This window comes from Salmo trutta, chromosome 30, assembly GCF_901001165.1.
Source record: "Salmo trutta chromosome 30, fSalTru1.1, whole genome shotgun sequence".
NCBI classification, from domain to species: domain Eukaryota; kingdom Metazoa; phylum Chordata; class Actinopteri; order Salmoniformes; family Salmonidae; genus Salmo; species Salmo trutta.
Window position 1 is genome coordinate 31,322,535 of NC_042986.1, and position 27,509 is coordinate 31,350,043.

The 27,509-nt window shown below is 41.1% G+C and overlaps 1 protein-coding gene across 1 annotated transcript in view; it reads right to left on the reverse strand.

The window, feature by feature from the left end:
* Positions 1–21,977, reverse strand: part of LOC115168505 (histone-lysine N-methyltransferase MECOM) — a 112,970-nt gene extending 90,993 nt beyond the window's left edge. Inside the window, exon 1 of the mRNA XM_029723858.1 lies at positions 21,887–21,977. The gene's annotated coding sequence lies outside the window, so the exon portion shown is untranslated. The remainder of the gene's footprint in view (positions 1–21,886) is intronic.
* Positions 21,978–27,509: the final 5,532 nt, after the last annotated feature.

Consider the following 27,509-nt stretch of genomic DNA (forward strand, 5'->3'; position numbering starts at 1 on the left):
GCTCCTGTGATCACGATCGCTGCCCGTCGCTAAGGACAACGCCCACCTCGGAAACCTAATTTTAAAAAAGTCACACATTCCCACATTGTGAAGCAGTGGCAGCAGGACCAGGTGTCTGTCCAACACACCAACCAACCAGCCAGCCAGCCAGCCCACACCCCCACCGATGACACACCACCATCACCACCACCACGCACAGCAGCAGAGGAGGAGAGGAGAGAGAGAGAGGAAGCGAAGAAGGGGTGAGAGAGATAAAAAAACAGAGCAACATAAAATGTGTAAAATGGCCTGTTTCCAAATGTGTGTACAGGTAAGTCAGAATATCTTTAATGATAATAGAAGTAGAAGCTCAGTATTGAGAAGTCAGAATAAAAACAGAGCTTGACCAGTCTTGATTAGTCTTGACCAGTCTTGATTAGTCTTGACCAGTCTTGATTAGTCAAGACCAGTCTTGATTAGTCTTGGCCAGTCTTGATTAGTCTTGACAAGTCTTGATTAGTCTTGACCAGTCTTGATTAGTCTTGACCAGTCTTGATTAGTCTTGGCCAGTCTTGATTAGTCTTGGCCAGTCTTGATTAGTCTTGGCCAGTCTTGATTAGTCTTGACCAGACTTGATTAGTCTTGACCAGTCTTGATTAGTCTTGGCCAGTCTTGATTAGTCTTGACCAGTCTTGATTAGTCTTGGCCAGTCTTGATTAGTCTTGACCAGTCTTGATTAGTCTTGACCAGTCTTGATTAGTCTTGGCCAGTCTTGATTAGTCTTGACAAGTCTTGATTAGTCTTGACCAGTCTTGATTAGTCTTGACCAGTCTTGATTAGTAGGCTCTGTAAAGTCATGGATCTTTACACATGCTAATAGCCCCCAACACTTTGTCTATTGTCCTCATATCATGCTCCAGTTCAGCTCAGCAGGCAATCTATTCCAAAAATGTAATTAGTATAACCTAGTTCATACATTTTAAAAATGTCTTAAGAATGATAGACGATAAACAATCATGCAATCATCTATTCCATCTATACAATCATCTATTCCATCTATACAATCATCTTATCATCTATTCCATCTATACAATCATCTAATCATCTATTCCATCTATACAATCATCCATTCCATCTATACAATCATCTATTCAATCTATACAATCATCTAATCATCTATTCCATCTATACAATCATCTAATCATCTATTCCATCTATACAATCATCTATTCCATCTATACAATCATCTATTCATCTATTCCATCTATACAATCATCTAATCATCTATTCCATCTATACAATCATCTAATCATCTATTCCATCTATACAATCATCTATTCCATCTATACAATCATCTAATCATCTATTCCATCTATACAATCATCTATTCCATCTATACAATCATCTAATCATCTATTCCATCTATACAATCATCTAATCATCTATTCCATCTATACAATCATGTAATCATCTATTCCATCTATACAATCATCTAATCATCTATTCCATCTATACAATCATCTATTCCATCTATACAATCATCTAATCATCTATTCCATCTATACAATCATCTATTCCATCTATACAATCATCTAATCATCTATTCCATCTATACAATCATCTATTCCATCTATACAATCATCTAATCATCTATTCCATCTATACAATCATCTAATCATCTATTCCATCTATACAATCATCTAATCATCTATTCCATCTATACAATCATCTAATCATCTAGTCCATCTATACAATCATCTAATCATCTAGTCCATCTATACAATCATCTAGTCCATCTATACAATCATCTATTCCATCTATACAATCATCTAATCATCTATTCCATCTATACAATCATCTAGTCCATCTATACAATCATCTAATCATCTATTCCATCTATACAATCATCTAATCATCTAGTCCATCTATACAATCATCTAGTCCATCTATACAATCATCTAATCATCTATTCCATCTATACAATCATCTAATCATCTAGTCCATCTATACAATCATCTAGTCCATCTATACAATCATCTATTCCATCTATACAATCATCTAATCATCTATTCCATCTATACAATCATCTAATCATCTATACAATCATCTAATCATCTATACAATCATCTAATCATCTAGTCCATCTATACAATCATCTAGTCCATCTATACAATCATCTAATCATCTATACAATCATCTAATCATCTATACAATCATCTAATCATCTATACAATCATCTAATCATCTATACAATCATCTAATCATCTATTCCATCTATACAATCATCTAATCATCTATTCCATCTATACAATCATCTATTCCATCTATACAATCATCTATTCATCTATTCCATCTATACAATCATCTAATCATCTATTCCATCTATACAATCATCTATTCCATCTATACAATCATCTAATCCATCTATACAATCATCTAATCATCTATTCCATCTATACAATCATCTAATCATCTATTCCATCTATACAATCATCTAGTCCATCTATACAATCATCTAATCATCTATTCCATCTATACAATCATCTATTCCATCTATACAATCATCTAATCATCTATTCCATCTATACAATCATCTAATCATCTATTCCATCTATACAATCATCTAATCATCTATTCCATCTATACAATCATCTAATCATCTATACAATCATCTAATCATCTATTCCATCTATACAATCATCTATTCCATCTATACAATCATCTAATCATCTATTCCATCTATACAATCATGTAATCATCTATTCCATCTATACAATCATGTAATCATCTATTCCATCTATACAATCATCTAATCATCTATTCCATCTATACAATCATCTATTCCATCTATACAATCATCTAATCATCTATTCCATCTATACAATCATCTATTCCATCTATACAATCATCTAATCATCTATTCCATCTATACAATCATCTATTCCATCTATACAATCATCTAATCATCTATTCCATCTATACAATCATCTAATCATCTATTCCATCTATACAATCATCTAATCATCTATTCCATCTATACAATCATCTAATCATCTATTCCATCTATACAATCATCTAATCATCTAGTCCATCTATACAATCATCTAATCATCTAGTCCATCTATACAATCATCTAGTCCATCTATACAATCATCTATTCCATCTATACAATCATATAATCATCTATTCCATCTATACAATCATCTAGTCCATCTATACAATCATCTAATCATCTATTCCATCTATACAATCATCTAATCATCTAGTCCATCTATACAATCATCTAGTCCATCTATACAATCATCTAATCATCTATTCCATCTATACAATCATCTAATCATCTAGTCCATCTATACAATCATCTAGTCCATCTATACAATCATCTATTCCATCTATACAATCATCTAATCATCTATTCCATCTATACAATCATCTAATCATCTATACAATCATCTAATCATCTATACAATCATCTAATCATCTATACAATCATCTAATCATCTAGTCCATCTATACAATCATCTAGTCCATCTAGTCCATCTATACAATCATCTAGTCCATCTATACAATCATCTAATCATCTATACAATCATCTAATCATCTATACAATCATCTAATCATCTATACAATCATCTAATCATCTATTCCATCTATACAATCATCTAATCATCTATTCCATCTATACAATCATCTATTCCATCTATACAATCATCTAATCATCTATTCCATCTATACAATCATCTAATCATCTATTCCATCTATACAATCATCTATTCCATCTATACAATCATCTAATCATCTATTCCATCTATACAATCATCTATTCCATCTATACAATCATCTAATCCATCTATACAATCATCTAATCATCTATTCCATCTATACAATCATCTAGTCCATCTATACAATCATCTAATCATCTATTCCATCTATACAATCATCTATTCCATCTATACAATCATCTAATCATCTATTCCATCTATACAATCATCTATTCCATCTATACAATCATCTAATCATCTATTCCATCTATACAATCATCTAATCATCTATTCCATCTATACAATCATCTAATCATCTATACAATCATCTAATCATCTATTCCATCTATACAATCATCTAGTCCATCTATACAATCATCTATTCCATCTATACAATCATCTAATCATCTATTCCATCGATACAATCATCTAGTCCATCTATACAATCATCTAATCATCTATTCCATCTATACAATCATCTAGTCCATCTATACAATCATCTATTCCATCTATACAATCATCTAATCATCTATTCCATCTATACAATCATCTAATCATCTATACAATCATCTAATAATCTATACAATCATCTAATCATCTATACAATCATCTAATCATCTAGTCCATCTATACAATCATCTAGTCCATCTATACAATCATCTATTCCATCTATACAATCATCTATTCCATCTATAAAATCACCAATTAAAGGTCTGATATCAAATCAAACTTCAATTTAGACTTTATTAGAAGTGCATTTCAAATAGAAACACTCTTGAAACAATAAAATGAAAAAACAAGCATGGCAATAAAAGAGATGAAGTGTTATCAAAGAACATAAAACACAAAGGCCTCACTGATTAAAGGCCAAGCTGCAGTCTGCTTGACGAATGGGATTTTCACCCCTCACACAGTTTCACAGTAGAATGCAAAGTTCCATATCAAAAAAGGAGAATAAAACATGTCAAATGTATGATACACTTTATGAAATAAACACAAACAATGATAAAATCATTAAACGTTTAGAAATGCTACAATTTAAGAAATAAACAATAGCTTTGATCTGAAATTCTCAATGCTAGGCCCCTTGATTTCTCATAGTTCCGCCTCCATGTAGCCTAATGCCTAAAAAACAGACCTGCTTGAATCTGGTACTACCACAGTTACTGTCTCTGTAGTCCTGGCAAACTGCACTTTATACCGGCAATATGCACAGCGCTTTGTAATTCTCTGAACTGGAATAAACTGTGCCTCTGATACAGATTACAATGCCTTGCCCCAATACTCAACAGGAGGCTTGAAATGATATTGATTCGGATATTTCAGGAAACAATTTACATGAGTTATTACATAAGAAATGTATATGTTTCCATGTTCTGGACCAACAAGCACATCACAAGAGAACAACTGTGTTACTATGCCTGGTGTTAACACTGCATCTGTTAACACTGCGTGGTAGAAGGTTCTGTCTGTCAAAACCACATTGCAAGTACACAAGATGAGTGAAAACGTTTCCTTTCATCGGTGCTTCCAACATCTCTTAGCTTGTCTACCTTATCACGTTGCTCTGTCAGCCTTACAATGGTGAGATCTGCTTTGGATACATTCATGTGAAGACACTATACAGATCATTCCTATTTTCAGTGGCTACGACAAAGAGCTGTTTAGGTAGGTGGCAGGCATATAATGTATGAGCTCACTGCACATTCAACACTGGTCAGATCCTTATTGTCACTTTGATCAATGGCATGTAAGTACATGGTAATTTTTTTTACCTTTATTTTACTAGGCAGTCAGTTAAGAACAAATTGTTATTTTTAATGACGGCCTAGGAACAGTGGGTTAACTGCCTTGTTCACGGCCTACATGTATGTCAGCTCACATGACCGCCTGCTAACAGATTTCTCATATTATCAAAGTCAGGTTGCCAGACCATGCTCTTAACCGCTTGGGCAGTCGACCTTTCTCATTAACTGAACTGAGTAGCTGCCTTCTGTTTACCTACAAAATCATTTGCTACCTAGCTCAAATGGAAAGCACCAGAAACCATACACTGGGCCATAGTCCAAAACACATTTCTTCAAGTGGCTATGGAGGTGCATACTTGGTGTGCAATACTGTTTTCCCTTCAACCTTGCAAAGGTCTCACAAAACTGTTGCAAGTGGCAATGAGCCTGTGATACATCTTGAGCTCCACTGTGATACATCTTGTACATAAGATGGTACAGGCTTTGACAAAATGGGTCCAGCAATCATAATGGGCATCCTCCACAAGTCCCTTAAGAGCGAATAAGGAGTAAACAAATGTGAAATGTTTCAATTCTTGTTCATTGAAATTAGAAAACCCTGAGGAGATTTTAACGAATGCTTGGATTATGTCTGTAGGTGCTTTCAGTGCATCAATTTTAAGCTGAATATTTCTTAGTATTCCAGCACACCAATATTCTTCCAGACGGTAAAAACGTATTTTGTTGTCCCCAGTAAAACTACAGCCATGTCTTTGGGCATGAAATATGGCTATTTAAATAGCTCAGAGAATCTGTCCTCAGTTTCAGTATTGTTCTCCTCTCTGCCTTGGTCTTTTTTGCCTGTGTCCACATACTCCCTTGCATTTTATGGAGTAATCTGCCTTGCGCTTTGACTTGATAGAGACACTAAATCTGTTCTTACAGCTAATCGTCAAGAAATAAAATGTGGAGCAGAGATATTCTATAGAACTTCCAATACACAAAGTCTTGGGGATCTGATGGTACAGTAAGTGTAGTTTCAAAACCAGAAGTGATGGCGTGACGGTTAAAAAGGACTAATCAAATGAAAGCAATTTGAAAACTGCAATGCGGTCATTTTAAAATATATATTCTTGTAGCTAACAACGTAGTGAAAATGGTTAAGGGTAACATTTATAACGGTACTCCGAGTCCACAATACTTGGGGTGGCAGGTAGCCTAGTGGTTAGAGTGTTGGACTAGTAACTGAAAGGTTGCAAGATCAAATCCCTGAGCTGACAAGGTACAAATCTGTTGTTCTGAACAAGGCAGATAACCCACTGTTCCTAGGCCATCATTGTAAATAAGAATTTGTTCTTAACTGACTTGCCTGCTAAAATAAAGGTAAAAAAAACCTTCTGTGCGACTAGGGAGAATACACTGTATTAGGTATTAGGTGTTGGGGGTATAATGTACAGTATGTAGGGAGAATACACTGTATTAGGTGTTGGGGTATAATGTACAGTATGTAGGGAGAATACACTGTATCAGGTGATGGGGGTATAATGTACAGTATGTAGGGAGAATACACTGTATCAGGTGTTGGGGGTATAATGTACAGTATGTAGGGAGAATACACTGTATCAGGTGATGGGGGTATAATGTACAGTATGTAGGGAGAATACACTGTATCAGGTGTTGGGGGTATAATGTACAGTATGTAGGGAGAATACACTGTATCAGGTGATGGGGGTATAATGTACAGTATGTAGGGAGAATACACTGTATCAGGTGATGGGGGTATAATGTACAGTATGTAGGGAGAATACACTGTATCAGGTGTTGGGGGTATAATGTACAGTATGTAGGGAGAATACACTGTATTAGGTGATGGGGTATAATGTACAGTATGTAGGGAGAATACACTGTATTAGGTGATGGGGGTATAATGTACAGTATGTAGGGAGAATACACTGTATCAGGTGATGGGGGTATAATGTACAGTATGTAGGGAGAATACACTGTATTAGGTGATGGGGGTATAATGTACAGTATGTAGGGAGAATACACTGTATCAGGTGATGGGGGTATAATGTACAGTATGTAGGGAGAATACACTGTATCAGGTGATGGGGTATACTGTACAGTATGTAGGGAGAATACACTGTATCAGGTGATGGGGGTATAATGTACAGTATGTAGGGAGAATACACTGTATTAGGTGATGGGGTATAATGTACAGTATGTAGGGAGAATACACTGTATTAGGTGATGGGGGTATAATGTACAGTATGTAGGGAGAATACACTGTATTAGGTGATGGGGGTATAATGTACAGTATGTAGGGAGAATACACTGTATCAGGTGACGGGGGTATAATGTACAGTATGTAGGGAGAATACACTGTATCAGGTGATGGGGGTATAATGTACAGTATGTAGGGAGAATACACTGTATCAGGTGATGGGGGTATAATGTACAGCATGTAGGGAGAATACACTGTATCAGGTGATGGGGTATAATGTACAGTATGTAGGGAGAATACACTGTATTAGGTGATGGGGTATAATGTACAGTATGTAGGGAGAATACACTGTATTAGGTGATGGGGGTATAATGTACAGTATGTAGGGAGAATACACTGTATTAGGTGATGGGGGTATAATGTACAGTATGTAGGGAGAATACACTGTATCAGGTGATGGGGGTATAATGTACAGTATGTAGGGAGAATACACTGTATTAGGTGACGGGGGTATAATGTACAGTATGTAGGGAGAATACACTGTATTAGGTGACGGGGGTATAATGTACAGTATGTAGGGAGAATACACTGTATTAGGTGATGGGGGTATAATGTACAGTATGTAGGGAGAATACACTGTATCAGGTGATGGGGGTATAATGTACAGTATGTAGGGAGAATACACTGTATCAGGTGATGGGGGTATAATGTACAGTATGTAGGGAGAATACACTGTATTAGGTGATGGGGTATAATGTACAGTATGTAGGGAGAATACACTGTATCAGGTGATGGGGGTATAATGTACAGTATGTAGGGAGAATACACTGTATCAGGTGATGGGGGTATAATGTACAGTATGTAGGGAGAATGCACTTTATACACCACAGGAAGTTGATGGCACCTTAATTGGCCACCTACCTTTTATTTAATTTTATAATTTGACTTTTGAAAACTTGTGCTTCTTTTTTTGACAAATAAAAGCACTTGGCCTTTGCTTGATTTGGTGACATAATTAGCACCCATTAGTGTAAGGGTGCGGGGGGAGAATAAAGGGGGGCGGGGCTGTTAGGATCTCAGTCAGGATCTCTAGTCTCCACCGAGTGTTGTTGACTGGCATGGACATGGCTAGAGTCTTCAGAGCTGTAAGGATCATTAGTTGTCTGAAATGGCATGGACATGGCTAGAGTCTTCAGAGCTGTAAGGATCATTAGGAGTCTGAAATGGCATGGACATGGCTAGAGTCTTCAGAGCTGTAAGGATAATTAGGAGTCTGAAATGGCATGGACATGGCTAGAGTCTTCAGAGCTGTAAGGATCATTAGTTGTCTGAAATGGCATGGAAGTGGCTAGAGTCTTCAGAGCTGTAAGGATCATTAGGAGTCTGAAATGGCATGGACATGGCTAGAGTCTTCAGAGCTGTAAGGATCATTAGGAGTCTGAAATGGCATGGACATGGCTAGAGTCTTCAGAGCTGTAAGGATCATTAGGAGTCTGAAATGGCATGGACATGGCTAGAGTCTTCAGAGCTGTAAGGATAATTAGGAGTCTGAAATGGCATGGACATGGCTAGAGTCTTCAGAGCTGTAAGGATCATTAGGAGTCTGAAATGGCATGGACATGGCTAGAGTCTTCAGAGCTGTAAGGATCATTAGGAGTCTGAAATGGCATGGACATGGCTAGAGTCTTCAGAGCTGTAAGGATCATTAGGAGTCTGAAATGGCATGGACATGGCTAGAGTCTTCAGAGCTGTAAGGATCATTAGGAGTCTGAAATGGCATGGACATGGCTAGAGTCTTCAGAGCTGTAAGGATCATTAGGAGTCTGAAATGGCATGGACATGGCTAGAGTCTTCAGAGCTGTAAGGATCATTAGGAGTCTGAAATGGCATGGACATGGCTAGAGTCTTCAGAGCTGTAAGGATCATTAGGAGTCTGAAATGGCATGGACATGGCTAGAGTCTTCAGAGCTGTAAGGATCATTAGGAGTCTGAAATGGCACGGACATGGCTAGAGTCTTCAGAGCTGTAAGGATCATTAGGAGTCTGTAATGGCACGGACATGGCTAGAGTCTTCAGAGCTGTAAGGATCATTAGGAGTCTGAAATGGCACGGACATGGCTAGAGTCTTCAGAGCTGTAAGGATCATTAGGAGTCTGAAATGGCACGGACATGGCTAGAGTCTTCAGAGCTGTAAGGATCATTAGGAGTCTGAAATGGCACGGACATGGCTAGAGTCTTCAGAGCTGTAAGGATCATTAGGAGTCTGAAATGGCATGGACATGGCTAGAGTCTTCAGAGCTGTAAGGATCATTAGGAGTCTGTAATGGCATGGACATGGCTAGAGTCTTCAGAGCTGTAAGGATCATTAGGAGTCTGAAATGGCACGGACATGGCTAGAGTCTTCAGAGCTGTAAGGATCATTAGGAGTCTGAAATGGCATGGACATGGCTAGAGTCTTCAGAGCTGTAAGGATCATTAGGAGTCTGAAATGGCATGGACATGGCTAGAGTCTTCAGAGCTGTAAGGATCATTAGGAGTCTGAAATTAAGGTTGTTGGTACAGTGATAAGAAGTGAAAAAAGGAAGGCACAACGATAACGAGAGAGAGAAAGAGAGAGAAAGAAAGAAAGAGAGAAAGAGAGAAAGAAAGAACAGGATCAATAGAAAATAATAGAACTGACCCACTGGGCACACTGGTTGAATACACATTGTTTCCACGCCATTTCAATGAAATTATGTTGAACCAACGTGGGATAGACGTTGAATTGACGTCTGTGCTCAGTGGGGATGAATATCGCTAACTCACACACTTCATTCATACAGCTCCATCAAAACAAACCCCAGTAACAATGGCACTTCTGTCTGTGTGCCGCTGAGCAGAGTTCTGTAGACCCCCAGGGGTCACTAGAAAGAGGATGTGGAAACTAGTCACTTCTGTTATAGGTGGGCCCCACCTGGTTCTGTTCCCTAGGAGACAATGGGAGGAGTCGTGTAGATGTACACATCTCATAGTGTAGATGAGGCATGTTTAAAAAGCTATGAAAATGTATTTCTTTCTTGTCTAAAATGTCATGTCTCAGGGCAGGTGTGGAAGACTAATGTTTGGCTGTTTGACAGAAGGGTTGTATGACTGTTTGGTTACTTGGTGATGGTTGCGAGAAAGGGAGCAAGGGAAAGGTACAGATTTGAAAGGGAACGAGGGTAAAGTAAAAATGAAAAAGGGAGTAGGGGAAGCAACAGGAGGCACCTGGCCCACTCACAGGAATGGGGGAGGTGGAGGAGGAGATATAGGGGGAGGGATGGAGGAGTTGGGGAGGATAGGAGAAGTAGATGGAAAGAGAGGAGGAGGTGGAGCTGCAGGGGATGTGAAGAAGGAAAAGAGGGGGAGGTATAAAGGAAGAGAGAGTGAGGAGGAGGAAGATTAGGAAGAGGAGAAGCTGCAGAGAGGAGGAGGTAGAGGTGTAAAGATCGTTTGGGTGGGTAGTCTTAGCTTGTCACTGAAAACACAAATCACACAAAATATAAATAACCATCTAATACACCAATGTTGTTTCAATCTGCCTCCCACTGATGTACATCTAACTCAGAGATCAACTTTGATGGGGGTGGGGGCCACGAAAAATCTGAACTCATCATGAGGGGCCGCAGTTGTGCCGTCGCCAACCTGCTGAAAAGCGGCTGATTCACAATCAAATTTTGAAATTGCACGTTGTGTAGTCTACTATTTTAACTCGCAACAGTTAAGTTGAGACCCCTACTTTTTGGTGGGTGGGGGAATTGATTCGAGGGCCTTCGGGGGCCACAGGGCTGAATGGCCGCCACTTACCCATCCCTGATCTACATTTACATTTACATTTTAGTCATTTAGCAGACGCTCTTATCCAGAGCGACTTACAGTAGTGAATGCATACATTTCATACATACATCTAACTGACATTCCACAAATACCAATATCCAGCTTTCCATCTATGAATATTTCATATCCTGATGGCACTTTTTAATGCACTACTAATTAACAAATCCAAGTTGATCTGGCTTAATTCAAATCAGGCCAATTAGAAAAGTGTCTCTGTCTACGGTACATGATAATGGGTGCTGAGTGGAATATGGTATGTTGAGCAGCAGGTAGAGAATGTTAAACAGGCCTTGTTAACAGCACTTTAGCACTTCCTCCTGAACTCTAGCGCTGCTGAACACACCTCTCCATGGTCACCTAATGCAGGACAGCATGCCAAACTTTTACAAACATAATATGAGGACAGCTACGTCCATTACTGATGACACACGGCTCTTGCTAGCTTCATGAAGTACAGTGCCAAGGTCAGGGGTTAGAGACTCAACTAACTGTGCAGAGAATCTAAAGAAGTTTAGGAGATACAGAAAAGTACGATTTTGACATGGATTTTTTACGATAAAGGGAGAAGAATTAAAGAATGTGACACAGGAGGTGGACGAAAATTATCAATAAAGATTTAATGGGTCGTCTTACTGTTTTCTGCTAGAAGTTCCAGCTGCATACAACAAGGTTTCAGTCAGAATGGGATTCCTCAAGGTCTTTGATAGAGAAGCAGAGCGTAGGCCTGTGCTGTATTACAAGGAGAATTCTGTCTGTATTTTCTTCTTTAGTCAGATACAATGTGGTTGGAATAAAAGGTGTTGGGAAAGAATTTGTGTGGTACTGAAGGAGAGAGGAGAGGCGTTATGTTAGACTCTTTCCATCTTCCCTTTGTGTGTTTTTCTACGGGTGAGTTTAGATTGAGACAGACTGCACTGACACAGACAGACTAAACTATGCCGGGTAGAAAAAACCTTGACAGAATGCAGAGTTAGAGCGCTTGTGGAGTAGACGTCTGTTTCATCAATGTTGTCTCTCCCTTTATCTCTTTATCTCTCTGTTTGTCTCATTCTACCTCTCTCTGTGTCTATCGCTCTCCCTCCCTCCCTCTCCCTCTCTCTCCCTCTCTCTCTGCCTTTTGCTCTCATTCTCTCTCTCCAGCTCCCTTTCTCTCCCTTTCTCTCCCTCTCTCTCACTCTCTCCCCCTCTCTCTCCCCCCTCTCTCTCTCGCTCTCCCCCCTCTCTCTCTCTCTCCCTCTCTCTCTGCCTTTTGCTCTCATTCTCTCTCTCCAGCTCCCTTTCTCTCCCTTTCTCTCCCTCTCTCTCACTCTCTCCCCCTCTCTCTCCCCCCCTCTCTCTCGCTCTCCCCCCCTCTCTCTCTCTCTCCCTCTCTCTCTCCCTTTTGCTCTCTTTCTCTCTCTCCAGCTCCCTTTCTCTCCCTTTCTCTCCCTCTCTCTCCCTCTCTCCCCCCTCTCTCTCGCTCTCCCCCCTCTCTCTCTCTCCCTCACACACTTACTGTGTCTCTTACCGGAGCTTTGATATGGAAATAACTCTCTTCCCAGACCCTGATTGCTAAGTGATGGTTTCTATGGATGGATTTGTTCACAGGCCATCAGTTTCTCATCAAAGACTCATACTACTGTAAACAGGATGAAGTACAACAAGTAACAACACACTTACACATTACAGTGTATGTACTTACATAGATTATACAATATGCATGCATGTGTTTGGACTTTACATCTTGTAAATGTTTTCCATAACAATTGTTATACCATATGCTATATCTGTGTGCTAGGTGTTTGTCTGTTACTGAATGTGTTACAAATAATGTATTAAAACATATTCTAAAGGAATACCCACTCTAAAGCCCTAAGGCACAGCTTGGGGGGATGGTGGAAGCTGATTGGATGATTTCTCCCCGTTGGATCTGGAACTACAGTGTGTGTATCAGGGGTGCTTTGCATGTTAACAGTATTTACGTTTTGTCTTGTGAATGAGACTGGGAGAGTCAGGTCTCCTGAAAAAACACACCAGGCCTGAGCTCACAGAGCTATTCTGCCGGGAAGCAGAAGAAGAAGCACACACACAGTTGGGCACTCTTTCAGGTGCATTTTTGTCCACCTCTTCCCCCCAGGTCTACACACACATAAACACAAGACAAAAGACCACCTAAAAGACCACCTGCTGAACAGCCAGGTAAAACAGAGCAGAGTTCTGGTTAAACCCACCTGATGAGCCACTAAGCTAGGGGGGTGAGCGTGTCCCAAAGGAACTAGGAACTACAGCCGTCACACACACATATACACCTGGCCCCCTCACCCATTATCACACAAACCTACCCCACCCCCATCTAAACACACAACCCCGGGAAAGGAGGAGCACCTGTATTCAGCTGGCTGCACAATGAGCGAACGCAGGCTTAAGCTATTTGATGGGAACATGGTGTATTCAGACAGAGAAGGTTGGAAAGAAGCAAACAGTCATGACACTAATCAAACGTAAGAATGCAAATATTAACAGAAAGAGAGAGTTGTCAGTGTCTCACAGAGACTTGATGTGTAAAATGAGATGTGTACATGGCATTCTAGCGAGTGTAAATTACTCATTTTGGAGTGTGTTAGCCAAACCGGTGTTCTCATTAACGAGTGTGCTCCTGAAGGGATCAGGGCTAGAAAACTGCTAGAGAGAAACAGAGAGAGAGAGAGGGAGAGAGAGGGGAGAAAGAGGGAGAGGGGAGAAAGAGAGAGAGGGAGAGAGAGGGGAGAGAGAGAGAGAGGGAGAGAGAGAGAGAGAGAGAGAGAGAGAGAGAGAGGGGAGAAAGAGAGAGAGAGAGGGAGGGAGAGGGGAGACAGATAAAGACAGAGAGAGGGAGAGAGAGGGGAGAGAGCGAGAGAGAGAGAGAGAGAGAGAGAGAGAGAGAGAGAGAGAGAGAGAGAATGTGTTTCTTTCAATGACTTATGCAGTGGTAGTTAAGAACAAAGCTACACAGAGAGAGGAACACATAGACACACACAAAGTGCTGTGTAAATGAGGGAGCAGTATACAGTAGGTCCCCTGTGTTTTAACAGCTAAAGCCTTTTAACCTGTTACCACACAGTTCAGCCCACAGCCTGGGACTAAAACCTTCTAACCTGTTACCGCACAGTTCAGCCCACAGCCTGGGACTAAAACCTTCTAACCTGTTACCGCACAGTTCAGCCCACAGCCTGGGACTAAAACCTTCTAACCTGTTACCGCACAGTTCAGCCCACAGCCTGGGACTAAAACCTTCTAACCTGTTACCGCACAGTTCAGCCCACAGCCTGGGACTAAAACCTTCTAACCTGTTACCGCACAGTTCAGCCCACAGCCTGGGACTAAAATCTTCTAACCTGTTACTGCACAGTTCAGCCCACAGCCTGGGACTAAAACCTTCTAATCTGTTACCGCACAGTTCAGCCCACAGCCTGGGACTAAAACCTTCTAATCTGTTACCGCACAGTTCAGCCCACAGCCTGGGACTAAAACCTTCTAACCTGTTACCGCACAGTTCAGCCCACAGCCTGGGACTAAAACCTTCTAACCTGTTACCGCACAGTTCAGCCCACAGCCTGGGACTAAAACCTTCTAACCTATTACCGCACAGTTCAGCCCACAGCCTGGGACTAAAACCTTCTAACCTGTTACCGCACAGTTCAGCCCACAGCCTGGGACTAAAACCTTCTAACCTGTTACCGCACAGTTCAGCCCACAGCCTGGGACTAAAACCTTCTAATCTGTTACCGCACAGTTCAGCCCACAGCCTGGGACTAAAACCTTCTAACCTGTTACCGCACAGTTCAGCCCACAGCCTGGGACTAAAACCTTCTAATCTGTTACCGCACAGTTCAGCCCACAGCCTGGGACTAAAACCTTCTAACCTGTTACCGCACAGTTCAGCCCACAGCCTGGGACTAAAGCCTTCTAACCTGTTACCACACAGTTCAGCCCACAGCCTGGGACTAAAGCCTTCAGCCATGAGAACAGAGCACTCCACCCACACACACACTGAGCAGAGCTGTGTAGTGTCAGCCTGCAACCCCACTTCCCCCTCAGCCTCCCCTGCCAGAGCCCGGACTTAAACCTGATCGAACATCTCTGGAGAGACCTGAAAATAGATGTGCAGCGACGCTCCCCATCCGATCTGACAGTACTTGAGAGGATCTGCAGAGAAGAATGGGAGAAACTCCCAAAATACAGGTGTGCCAAGCTTGTACCATCATACCCAAGAAGACTTCAAATAAAATAAAATACAATTGTATTTGTCACATGCGCCAAATACAACAGGTGTAGACCTTACAGTGAAATGCTTACTTACAAGCCCCTAACCAACAATGTTAAGTAAAAAATAGATAAATATAAAATAAAGTAACAAATAATTAAAGAGCATCAGTAAAATAACTATAGCGAGTCTATATACAGGGGGTACCTGTACAGAGTCAATGTGCGGGGGCACCGGTTAGTTGAGGTAATGGAGGTAATATGTAAATGTAGGTAGAGTTAAAGTGACTATGCATAGATAATAAACAGAGAGTAGCAGCAGCGTAAAAGGGGGGGGGCAATGCAAATAGTCTGGGTAGCCATATTATTAGCTGTTCAGGAAGTGACGCAACCAGTCAGGATGCTCTCGATGGTGCAGCTGTAGAACTTTTTGAGGATCTGAGGAACCATAACAAATCTTTTCATTCTCTTGAAGGGGCATAGGCTTTGTCGTGCCCTCTTCACGACTGTCTTGGTGTGTTCGGACCATGATAGTTTGTTGGTGATGTGGACACCAAGGAACTTGAAGCTCTCAACTTGAGGCTGTAATTGCCACCAAAGGTGCTTCAACAAAGTCCTGAGCAATGGGTCTGAATACTTATGTAAATATAATAGTTCAGTTTTTTTTTTTTTTATAAATTTGCAAACATTTCTAAAAACCTGTTTTTACTTTGTTATTATGGGGTATTGTATGCAGATCGATGAAGGAAAAAAAACTATTTCATACATTTTTTAATAAACCAGTCAAGAGGTCAAGAGGTCTGAATACTTTCCGAAGGCACTGTATGTATTTTTCTCTCTGTCTGCCTCCCCTCGTTCTGTCAGCCTCCCTTACTCTGTGTCTGCCTCCCCTCTCTCTGTCTGCCTCCCCTCTCTCTGTCTGCCTCCCCTCTCTCTGTCTGCCTCCCCCTCTGTCTGTCTGCCTCCCCTCTCTCTGTCTGCCTCCCTTCTCTCTGTCTGCCTTCCCCTCTCTCTGTCTGCCTTCCCCTTTCTCTGTCTGCCTCCCTCTCTCTGTCTGACACCCCCCTCTCTGTCTGCCTCCCCCTCTATCCGTCTGCCTCCCCTCTCTCTGTCTGCCTCCCCCTCTCTCCCTCTGCCCCCCCTTCTTTCTGTCTGCCTCACCTCCCCCTGTCTGCCTTCCCCTGTCTGTCTGCCTCACCTCTCTCTGTCTGCCTCCCCTCTCTCTGTCTTTTCTCCCCTCTCCAGCATCTCTCCCCCTCCCTTCTCAATTTCGATTTCAACTTCAATTTAAGGGGCTTTATTGGCATGGGAAACATATGTTTACATTGCCAAAGCAAGTGAAATAGATAATAAATAAAATATGGGTTGTATTTACAATGGTGTTTGTTCTTCACTGGTTGCCTTTTTGTTGTGGCAACAGGTCACACATCTTGCGGCTGTGACGGCACATTGTGGTATTTCACCCAGTAGATATGGCAGTCTCTCTGCCATATCTACCTTCACTCTTTAACCCTCTTCCCCCTCTCTCCCTCTCGCTTTCCTTCTTCCAAACTCTCCTCTCGCTTTCCCTCTAACCTCTTCCAAACTCTCCTCTCGCTTTCCCTCTAACCTCTTCCAAACTCTCCTCTCTCTTTCCCTCTAACCTCTTCCAAACTCTCCTCTCTCTTTCCCTCTAACCTCTTCCAAACTCTCCTCTCTCTTTCCCTCTAACCTCTTCCAAACTCTCCTCTCTCTTTCCCTCTAACCTCTTCCAAACTCTCCTCTCTCTTTCCCTCTAACCTCTTCCAAACTCTCCTCTCTCTTTCCCTCTAACCTCTTCCAAACTCTCCTCTCTCTTTCCCTCTAACCTCTTCCAAACTCTCCTCTCGCTTTCCCTCTAACCTCTTCCAAACTCTCCTCTCTCTTTCCCTCTAACCTCTTCCAAACTCTCCTCTCTCTTTCCCTCTAACCTCTTCCAAACTCTCCTCTCGCTTTCCCTCTAACCTCTTCCAAACTCTCCTCTCTCTTTCCCTCTAACCTCTTCCAAACTCTCCTCTCTCTTTCCCTCTAACCTCTTCCAAACTCTCCTCTCTCTTTCCCTCTAACCTCTTCCAAACTCTCCTCTCTCTTTCCCTCTAACCTCTTCCAAACTCTCCTCTCAGTGCAAATGTTCAGATTAACAAGCGCAACCACCCTCAATAAACATCTCACTGTCTATTTAACACTTGATGCTCCTGCTCCCTCATACTTTCAACACACACACACACACACACACACACACACACACACACACACACACACACACACACACACACACACACACACACACACACACACACACACACACACACACACACACACACTCCCCCGTCCTCCAGCCCAGTGTTGACACAACACAGCCACACCTGGGGGGAAGTGAGCTCAGCAGAGTAGCCAGAGAAGGGGGCCGCCCAGACCGCTCCCTATAATGCTTTGCTGGAGCTGGGTCAGATACTGTATATACAGGTCTGGCAATTCACCTCATAACATCTAGAAGCTTCCAAACACAAACAGATTCAGGCATCAGCTGCTGAGACGATTAGCATTGAAAAAAGTACTAGTGGTGATTGGTTAAACTGAGTCCCTAGATGTTTTGAAAACAAGTTGATAATATAAATAGAATGTAATTGTCTTGGCACAGTTGGTGCACATACGGCAGAAATGTTGATTCTTAGTCTTAAACTTGGATTGGCAAACGGTGTCCTCATGTCAACAGATCAGTACCTGAACCCCCAACCAGGTAAAAAACATGTCATGTCTTTGTTGTGGTGTGCCCTCACGTCAACAGATGTATTTATTTTTGTTCATGATGACATCAGGGCATTCATGAAATACATCATATTCTGGTGGTTTTCTGGTTGAAATTACATCCCATTACCAGATTACAACCAGGCCCCTAAAATACACCTGACAATGTCACAGAAGACGTTTAAACAATTATAGAGCTACTGTCGTTTTAGCCACATAATTAAATAGAACAATCAAATCAAATGTTATTTGTCGCATGCGCCGAACACAACAGGGGTAGACCTTACAGTGAAATGCTTACTTACAAGCCCTTAACCAACAACACAGTTTTAACAAACATATAACAATATAATGAATATTATGTTAATTGTTAGTCATTCATTAATAGTCATTAAATAAATACACATACTGTACAGCTGCATAATTGAAGACTTCAGCAGGCTTATCAAATTAGGCTCAGCCTCTCCTTATTAGCTTACACCTTGGCAGATATTCACCCAGGTGAAGACGTCACTGTTAACGAGGGTTCCGGACTAGCTGCCATGCTTGACACCTCCCAAATTAGGACCCAGTCCAGGTTTCCATTGGCTACTTTAACAATTTAATCTTGGCCTTGTTTTTTCTTTCCTCTCTCTCTCTCCTCTGACCATCTCTCCATTTTACCCCATTCAGTTGGCTAATAATGGAACCTGCCTATGACAGGCTATTGTTTTAACTTATACTGTGATAGAAATGAGTCACAAGCTGCTATCTAATTAAAGTAGTCTGACACAAGTGTGTTTAAATATATATATATATATTAGATTCTTCATATATTAAATTCCCCCCCATCTTTGTGACCAAGATGTTAAAGGGTAGGCCTAATAACTGTTTATTTAGTAGGTATAACCACCATGCTTGATGCAAAACAAAGCAACATACAGGTTGGTGGTTGTGAATTCTTTACAACTTTAATTGAATAGCATTTATATTTTTTTGTTGAATCTTTATTTAACAAGGCAAGTCAGTTAAGAACACGCTCTTATTTACAATGACGGCCTACCCCAGCCAAACCCTGAAGACGCTGCGCCGCCGTATGGGACTCCCAATCACGGCCAGCTGTGATACAGCCTGGAATCGAACCAGGGTGTCTGTAGTGACTCCTCAAGCACTGCGAGTCAGTGCCTTAGACTGCTGCGACACTCGGGAGCATGTATAGGTTTTTAACGCATGTATAGGTCTAAATGCTTAGGCTATAAATTAAAGTTATTAGGTATATAAAATATGATCTGAATCTCGGAATAATAAAACACTGATGCGTATTTAGGTTTATGTTTTAATCAAGGAGGTCAAATGTATGTTTAGGAGGAAACCAAATACAAGTGTGATTTTGCAATTAAATGTTAGAACTAACAGGGAGTTAAATGATCGAAATACAAAAGGTTAGGGGAAAACATATTAGCAGACTGTTGTGGGAAAGGTGTAGCATAGGACATCAGACATCGATAGATTTGATCAGACAGACGATTTGCGCGACTTCATTGTTGACATCGCACCTGGCGCACCGTGCGCCCAGACATTGTGTTGTTGTCAGCGCACCTGGCGCACCGTGCGCCGAGACATTGTGTTGTTGTCAGCGCACCTGGCGCACCGTGCGCCGAGACATTGTGTTGTTGTCAGCGCAGGAATGAAGTGGTGTTGTTCCCCTTTCATTTTCTGAGCACGGTAGAAAATGGAGGAAGACGGAACTGACCACTCTGAGGGGGCAGACACAGACCGACAGAGACACACACACAATAACCGAGAGACGGGCAAAGCATATCAGCAGTTCGGTTTGGCATTTCAGCTTCATTCAGCACCAAATGAAAACACTTGACGCCACACTTTCAACTCAACTCAAGAAGCGCCTGCGGACGGATCAGATTAATATTGCATATCGCTACAACAAGTTGAGTCTGAAACCTGAACTCTCCCTCTCTTGTCTGGTAGCCTACTCTAGGGTTGGGTGTTGACGCAGCAGAAATTTCCAGCTGGAGAAATCCCCCTTTCAGAGGTTAACCGAGGGAAGATGTAGGGGGAGAAGGGGTGGGGGGTTTAAACCCTTGCCTGCCAAACTGCCAGCGTTTCATTTTAAAGGCTCAGGGCAGTCAAAAACGTGTTTTCTTAAGTTTTATATATATTTCCACACTATGAGGTTGCAATAATACTGTGAACTTGCAAAAAATAATGATAACGCCATTTTAGTGTAAGCCTGTTTGAAAAGTCCACTGAAATGTCAGCCTGTTTTGGTGGGATGGAGTTTTGACCTGCCTGGCATCATCACCAAGCAGTAAAAGTTAATAGACCAATAACAAAGAGTGTTTCAAACCTCTCTGCCAATAACAGCTCATTTTCAGGTTACATATCCCTCCCATTAACCTCGTCCAATTAGGGCCCTCAATCAGACTACTTCCAGACAGTCCTAGCAAAATTCGTGCTTGAGAAATTGCTCTTTGCTGAGAAGCTAATTTTTATAGATTTTTTAAATAAATAAATATAAAATAAAAGTACGTTACTTAATTGTTACCCAGAATGATTTGATATTGCGATAAAAACGGCTGCACTGTGCCTTTAAATCCCCCGACCGACCGCAGAGAACGATATACAACGAAGGCATCACGATCAGTGACAGCTCACAGCGTGACAATCCCGTAAAGACCTAGAATATTGGGGTCAACACGTTGACAGTTAACTCAACATTCGCGGGTTAACAAATACAGTCAGGGAAAGAGGGGTTCCTTTACAGTGAAAACAAATAGCCTATGATTAGAGCGTTTTATTCTGCAAATAAATGTGCCTTTAGCCTATATCGTGTTTTCCCAATCTCATGCAAGTGCACAATTATCCTACATTAGCAAATGACTGCATCTCATAATGACAACAACAAGAAACATTCACGCAAGTAGACATTTGGCTTGTCGGTTAGCTCGGCAAAATGAAACAGGTAGGCGGACTACTTTTAGCATGACGCTTAAATGCATCGCACCGAAGAACTGTCAAAATACACTTGTGCGGTCCGTGACATGATACCAACACACCGATAACCACCCGTTATTAACCGTAAAACCACGATACACCGCTTCAACTTGTCACATGCATTCTGAAGAGTTACATTGTTCTATGGTTATAACGTGTGCGCAAGCACGCTCTCTATCTGAACGTAAAACTATTATGAAAATGACATTGTTGTAAAATGAAGCACATAGTCTGAACCTTGAGACAGCGTCTCCGTATAAAATCAGCAGATTTTAAAATACATACATTGACACTAGGCAATTGAATAGAAACGGAAGGGCTGATGAAGGAAAAGCAGTGAAAGAGCATGGCAGACATACCTGTTAACCCATGGGGTCTGGGATAGACGCGGTGTCGATTCTTTGGAGTCCAATCCGATGTGACAGCGTGAGAGATAAAGAAAGGGAATGTTCAGAAGAACATAGTATTATCTTCTTTCATCACCTACGCTTTTTGTTTCTCTTTAAGTGTTATTCCCCTGTTTTCTCCCCCTCTCTCCCTGTCTCAGCCAGCCTTTTTTCTCGCTTTCACTCCCCTGCTTTTCCGTGTTTGGTATCAGGAACCAGGCTCCCCCTCTGTGTCTGTCTGTCTCTCTCTCCCCCTCTCTCTTTCGCTCTCTTTCTCCAGGGCGCTCTCTCCCTCGCACTGTCCCCCCGTATCTCCCTGTCTTTGGGCAGACTCAGGAAATGAGGCAACATGAACACACACGCCGTTCCATCAGCGACCAACCCCCAGACACTCTCTATCTGACAGCTCAAAGAAATATTAGTGTCATTATTGCAATTGAGTAGCACGATGTGAAATCATAAAATAAATACAATTGTCGGGTATTTGTCTGTGTGTGCAGTGTGTCATGAAAACAATATCATGAAGTGTTAAACATTCTTATTCTTATGCTAAACTGGGTTGTCTTATGGACAAGACAACCAATTGAAATTGACTTGTGTGTGTAAGGTGTAAAGTACCGTGCTATAATATACCTAACATTTATTGTTGTAGTATATCTTCAGCATATCATAGGATTTTGTGAAAGAAAGAAACATATACTGCTGCAAAGGAGTGACCCATCTCATGGTAATACAGTTTATGAAGGACGTTTCCTATTTAAAAGGAATGTCTCAGTGTAGCTATTAGCCTACACAGAGAAGTATGTGCTTGTCTATACATTTATGCATGACACTGGGGTTCTGAACATGAGTGCATCTGCTGTGGGTGTTGGTGAGAACAGAAGACAAGCTTTGTCCACCGTGTGGTTTGAATGAAAGGCAAGGACCAAGCTACACCCTCTTGTGGTAAAACAGGCAAACTATCCATCAATCAGACAGAAGGTAAAGGAATACTGACATTCACATGTTGGACAACCCTTCAAAACAAAATACTTTTTTTTTTCATTGTTTCATCCATCTTTCAGACAACGACACTGCAGTAAAATCCCTGAAATAATATCATAGTTATTAATAAGGACTAACACATGAATAACACCAACGTTGACATCATGTCAATTGTAGATGATGTTCAATGTCAATGTCAATGTCTGTCTCAATCAGATGAGATTCCTTCATGCCGGTGCCATTTCAGTGCCCTTACCAAAGTCTGTCTCATTGCTAAATCTGATATCAGACATAAACAGACAGAGCACTTCTCATCTTCTCAGTATGAGGTCCTGGCTGTTTAGGGGAAGTAGGGAGAGTTGGAGGACAAGACAGCTTGGCGTGTGTTACGTCAGGGAGAGAAATGATTGCAAGGTGTTTGTTTTTAGGGGAAGTGTGTGTTTGTGTATGTGTTGTATGTGTATGGAGGAAGTAGGGAGATGAGAGTGTGTTTCTGTGTGTGTGTGTGTGTGTGTGTGTGTGTGTGTGTGTGTGAGAGAGAGAGAGAGAGAGAGAGAGAGAGAGAGAGAGAAAGGGAAAGAGGATACCTAGACAGTTGTACAACTAAACGCCTTCAACTGAAATGTGTCTTCCCCATTTAACCCAACCCCTCTGAATCAGAGAGGTGCAGGGGGCTGCCTTAATCAACATCCACGTCTTCGGCCCCTGGGGAACAGTGGGTTAACTGCCTTGCTCAGGGGCAGAACGACGAGTGTGTGTGTCTTTATGAGTGATGATAGGGAATAGAAGTGTGAGAGTGATGATAGGGAATAGAAGTGTGAGAGTGATGATAGGGAATAGAAGTGTGAGAGTGATGATAGGGAATAGAAGTGTGAGAGTGATGATAGGGAATAGAAGTGTGAGAGTGATGATAGGGAATATGAGGGATGACAGGGAATAGAAGTGTGAGAGTGATGATAGGGAATAGAAGTGTGAGAGTGATGATAGGGAATAGAAGTGTGAGAGTGATGATAGGGAATATGAGTGATGATAGGGAATAGAAGTGTGAGAGTGATGATAGGGAATAGAAGTGTGAGAGTGATGATAGGGAATAGAAGTGTGAGAGTGATGATAGGGAATAGAAGTGTGAGAGTGATGATAGGAAATAGAAGTGTGAGAGTGATGATAGGGAATATGAGTGATGATAGGGAATATGAGTGATGATAGGGAATAGAAGTGTGAGAGTGATGATAGGGAATAGAAGTGTGAGAGTGATGATAGGGAATAGAAGTGTGAGAGTGATGATAGGGAATAGAAGTGTGAGAGTGATGATAGGGAATATGAGTGATGATAGGGAATAGAAGTGTGAGAGTGATGATAGGGAATAGAAGTGTGAGAGTGATGATAGGGAATAGAAGTGTGAGAGTGATGATAGGGAATAGAAGTGTATGAGTGATGATAGGGAATATGAGTGATGATAGGGAATATGAGTGATGATAGGGAATAGAAGTGTGAGAGTGATGATAGGGAATAGAAGTGTGAGAGTGATGATAGGGAATATGAGGGATGATAGGGAATATGAGTGATGATAGGGAATAGAAGTGTGAGAGTGATGATAGGGAATAGAAGTGTGAGAGTGATGATAGGGAATATGAGGAATGATAGGGAATATGAGGGATGATAGGGAATAGAAGTGTGAGAGTGATGATAGGGAATATGAGTGATGATAGGGAATAGAAGTGTGAGAGTGATGATAGGGAATAGAAGTGTGAGAGTGATGATAGGGAATATGAGGAATGATAGGGAATATGAGGGATGATAGGGAATAGAAGTGTGAGAGTGATGATAGGGAATAGAAGTGTGAGAGTGATGATAGGGAATAGAAGTGTGAGAGTGATGATAGGGAATATGAGTGATGATAGGGAATAGAAGTGTATGAGTGATGATAGGGAATATGAGTGATGATAGGGAATAGAAGTGTGAGAGTGATGATAGGGAATAGAAGTGTGAGAGTGATGATAGGGAATAGAAGTGTGAGAGTGATGATAGGGAATAGAAGTGTGAGAGTGATGATAGGGAATATGAGTGATGATAGGGAATATGAGTGATGATAGGGAATAGAAGTGTGAGAGTGATGATAGGGAATAGAAGTGTGAGAGTGATGATAGGGAATAGAAGTGTGAGAGTGATGATAGGGAATAGAAGTGTGAGAGTGATGATAGGGAATAGAAGTGTGAGAGTGATGATAGGGAATATGAGGGATGATAGGGAATAGAAGTGTGAGAGTGATGATAGGGAATATGAGTGATGATAGGGAATAGAAGTGTGAGAGTGATGATAGGGAATAGAAGTGTGAGAGTGATGATAGGGAATATGAGTGATGATAGGGAATATGAGTGATGATAGGGAATAGAAGTGTGAGAGTGATGATAGGGAATATAAGTGTGAGAGTGATGATAGGGAATATGAGTGATGATAGGGAATATGAGTGATGATAGGGAATAGAAGTGTGAGAGTGATGATAGGGAATATGAGTGATGATAGGGAATATGAGTGATGATAGGGAATAGAAGTGTGAGAGTGATGATAGGGAATATGAGTGATGATAGGGAATAGAAGTGTGAGAGTGATGATAGGGAATAGAAGTGTGAGAGTGATGATAGGGAATATGAGTGATGATAGGGAATAGAAGTGTGAGAGTGATGATAGGGAATAGAAGTGTGAGAGTGATGATAGGGAATATGAGGGATGATAGGGAATAGAAGTGTGAGAGTGATGATAGGGAATATGAGTGATGATAGGGAATAGAAGTGTGAGAGTGATGATAGGGAATAGAAGTGTGAGAGTGATGATAGGGAATATGAGTGATGATATGGAATAGAAGTGTGAGAGTGATGATAGGGAATATAAGTGTGAGAGTGATGATAGGGAATATGAGTGATGATAGGGAATATGAGTGATGATAGGGAATAGAAGTGTGAGAGTGATGATAGGGAATAGAAGTGTGAGAGTGATGATAGGGAATAGAAGTGTGAGAGTGATGATAGGGAATAGAAGTGTGAGAGTGATGATAGGGAATATGAGTGATGATAGGGAATATGAGGGATGATAGGGAATAGAAGTGTGAGAGTGATGATAGGGAATATGAGTGATGATAGGGAATAGAAGTGTGAGAGTGATGATAGGGAATAGAAGTGTGAGAGTGATGATAGGGAATAGAAGTGTGAGAGTGATGATAGGGAATATGAGTGATGATAGGGAATAGAAGTGTGAGAGTGATGATAGGGAATATGAGTGATGATAGGGAATATGAGGGATGATAGGGAATAGAAGTGTGAGAGTGATGATAGGGAATATGAGTGATGATAGGGAATAGAAGTGTGAGAGTGATGATAGGGAATAGAAGTGTGAGAGTGATGATAGGGAATAGAAGTGTGAGAGTGATGATAGGGAATATGAGTGATGATAGGGAATAGAAGTGTGAGAGTGATGATAGGGAATAGAAGTGTGAGAGTGATGATAGGGAATATGAGGGATGATAGGGAATAGAAGTGTGAGAGTGATGATAGGGAATAGAAGTGTGAGAGTGATGATAGGGAATATGAGTGATGATAGGGAATAGAAGTGTGAGAGTGATGATAGGGAATAGAAGTGTGAGAGTGATGATAGGGAATATGAGGGATGATAGGGAATAGAAGTGTGAGAGTGATGATAGGGAATATGAGTGATGATAGGGAATAGAAGTGTGAGAGTGATGATAGGGAATAGAAGTGTGAGAGTGATGATAGGGAATATGAGTGATGATAGGGAATATGAGTGATGATAGGGAATAGAAGTGTGAGAGTGATGATAGGGAATATAAGTGTGAGAGTGATGATAGGGAATATGAGTGATGATAGGGAATATGAGTGATGATAGGGAATAGAAGTGTGAGAGTGATGATAGGGAATAGAAGTGTGAGAGTGATGATAGGGAATAGAAGTGTGAGAGTGATCATAGGGAATAGAAGTGTGAGAGTGATGATAGGGAATAGAAGTGTGAGAGTGATGATAGGGAATAGAAGTGTGAGAGTGATGATAGGGAATATGATTGATGATATGGAATAGAAGTGTGAGAGTGATGATAGGGAATAGAAGTGTGAGAGTGATGATAGGGAATATGAGGGATGACAGGGAATAGAAGTGTGAGAGTGATGATAGGGAATAGAAGTGTGAGAGTGATGATAGGGAATAGAAGTGTGAGAGTGATGATAGGGAATATGAGTGATGATAGGGAATAGAAGTGTGAGAGTGATGATAGGGAATAGAAGTGTGAGAGTGATGATAGGGAATAGAAGTGTGAGAGTGATGATAGGGAATAGAAGTGTGAGAGTGATGATAGGAAATAGAAGTGTGAGAGTGATGATAGGGAATATGAGTGATGATAGGGAATATGAGTGATGATAGGGAATAGAAGTGTGAGAGTGATGATAGGGAATAGAAGTGTGAGAGTGATGATAGGGAATATGAGTGATGATAGGGAATAGAAGTGTGAGAGTGATGATAGGGAATATGAGTGATGATAGGGAATATGAGGGATGATAGGGAATAGAAGTGTGAGAGTGATGATAGGGAATATGAGTGATGATAGGGAA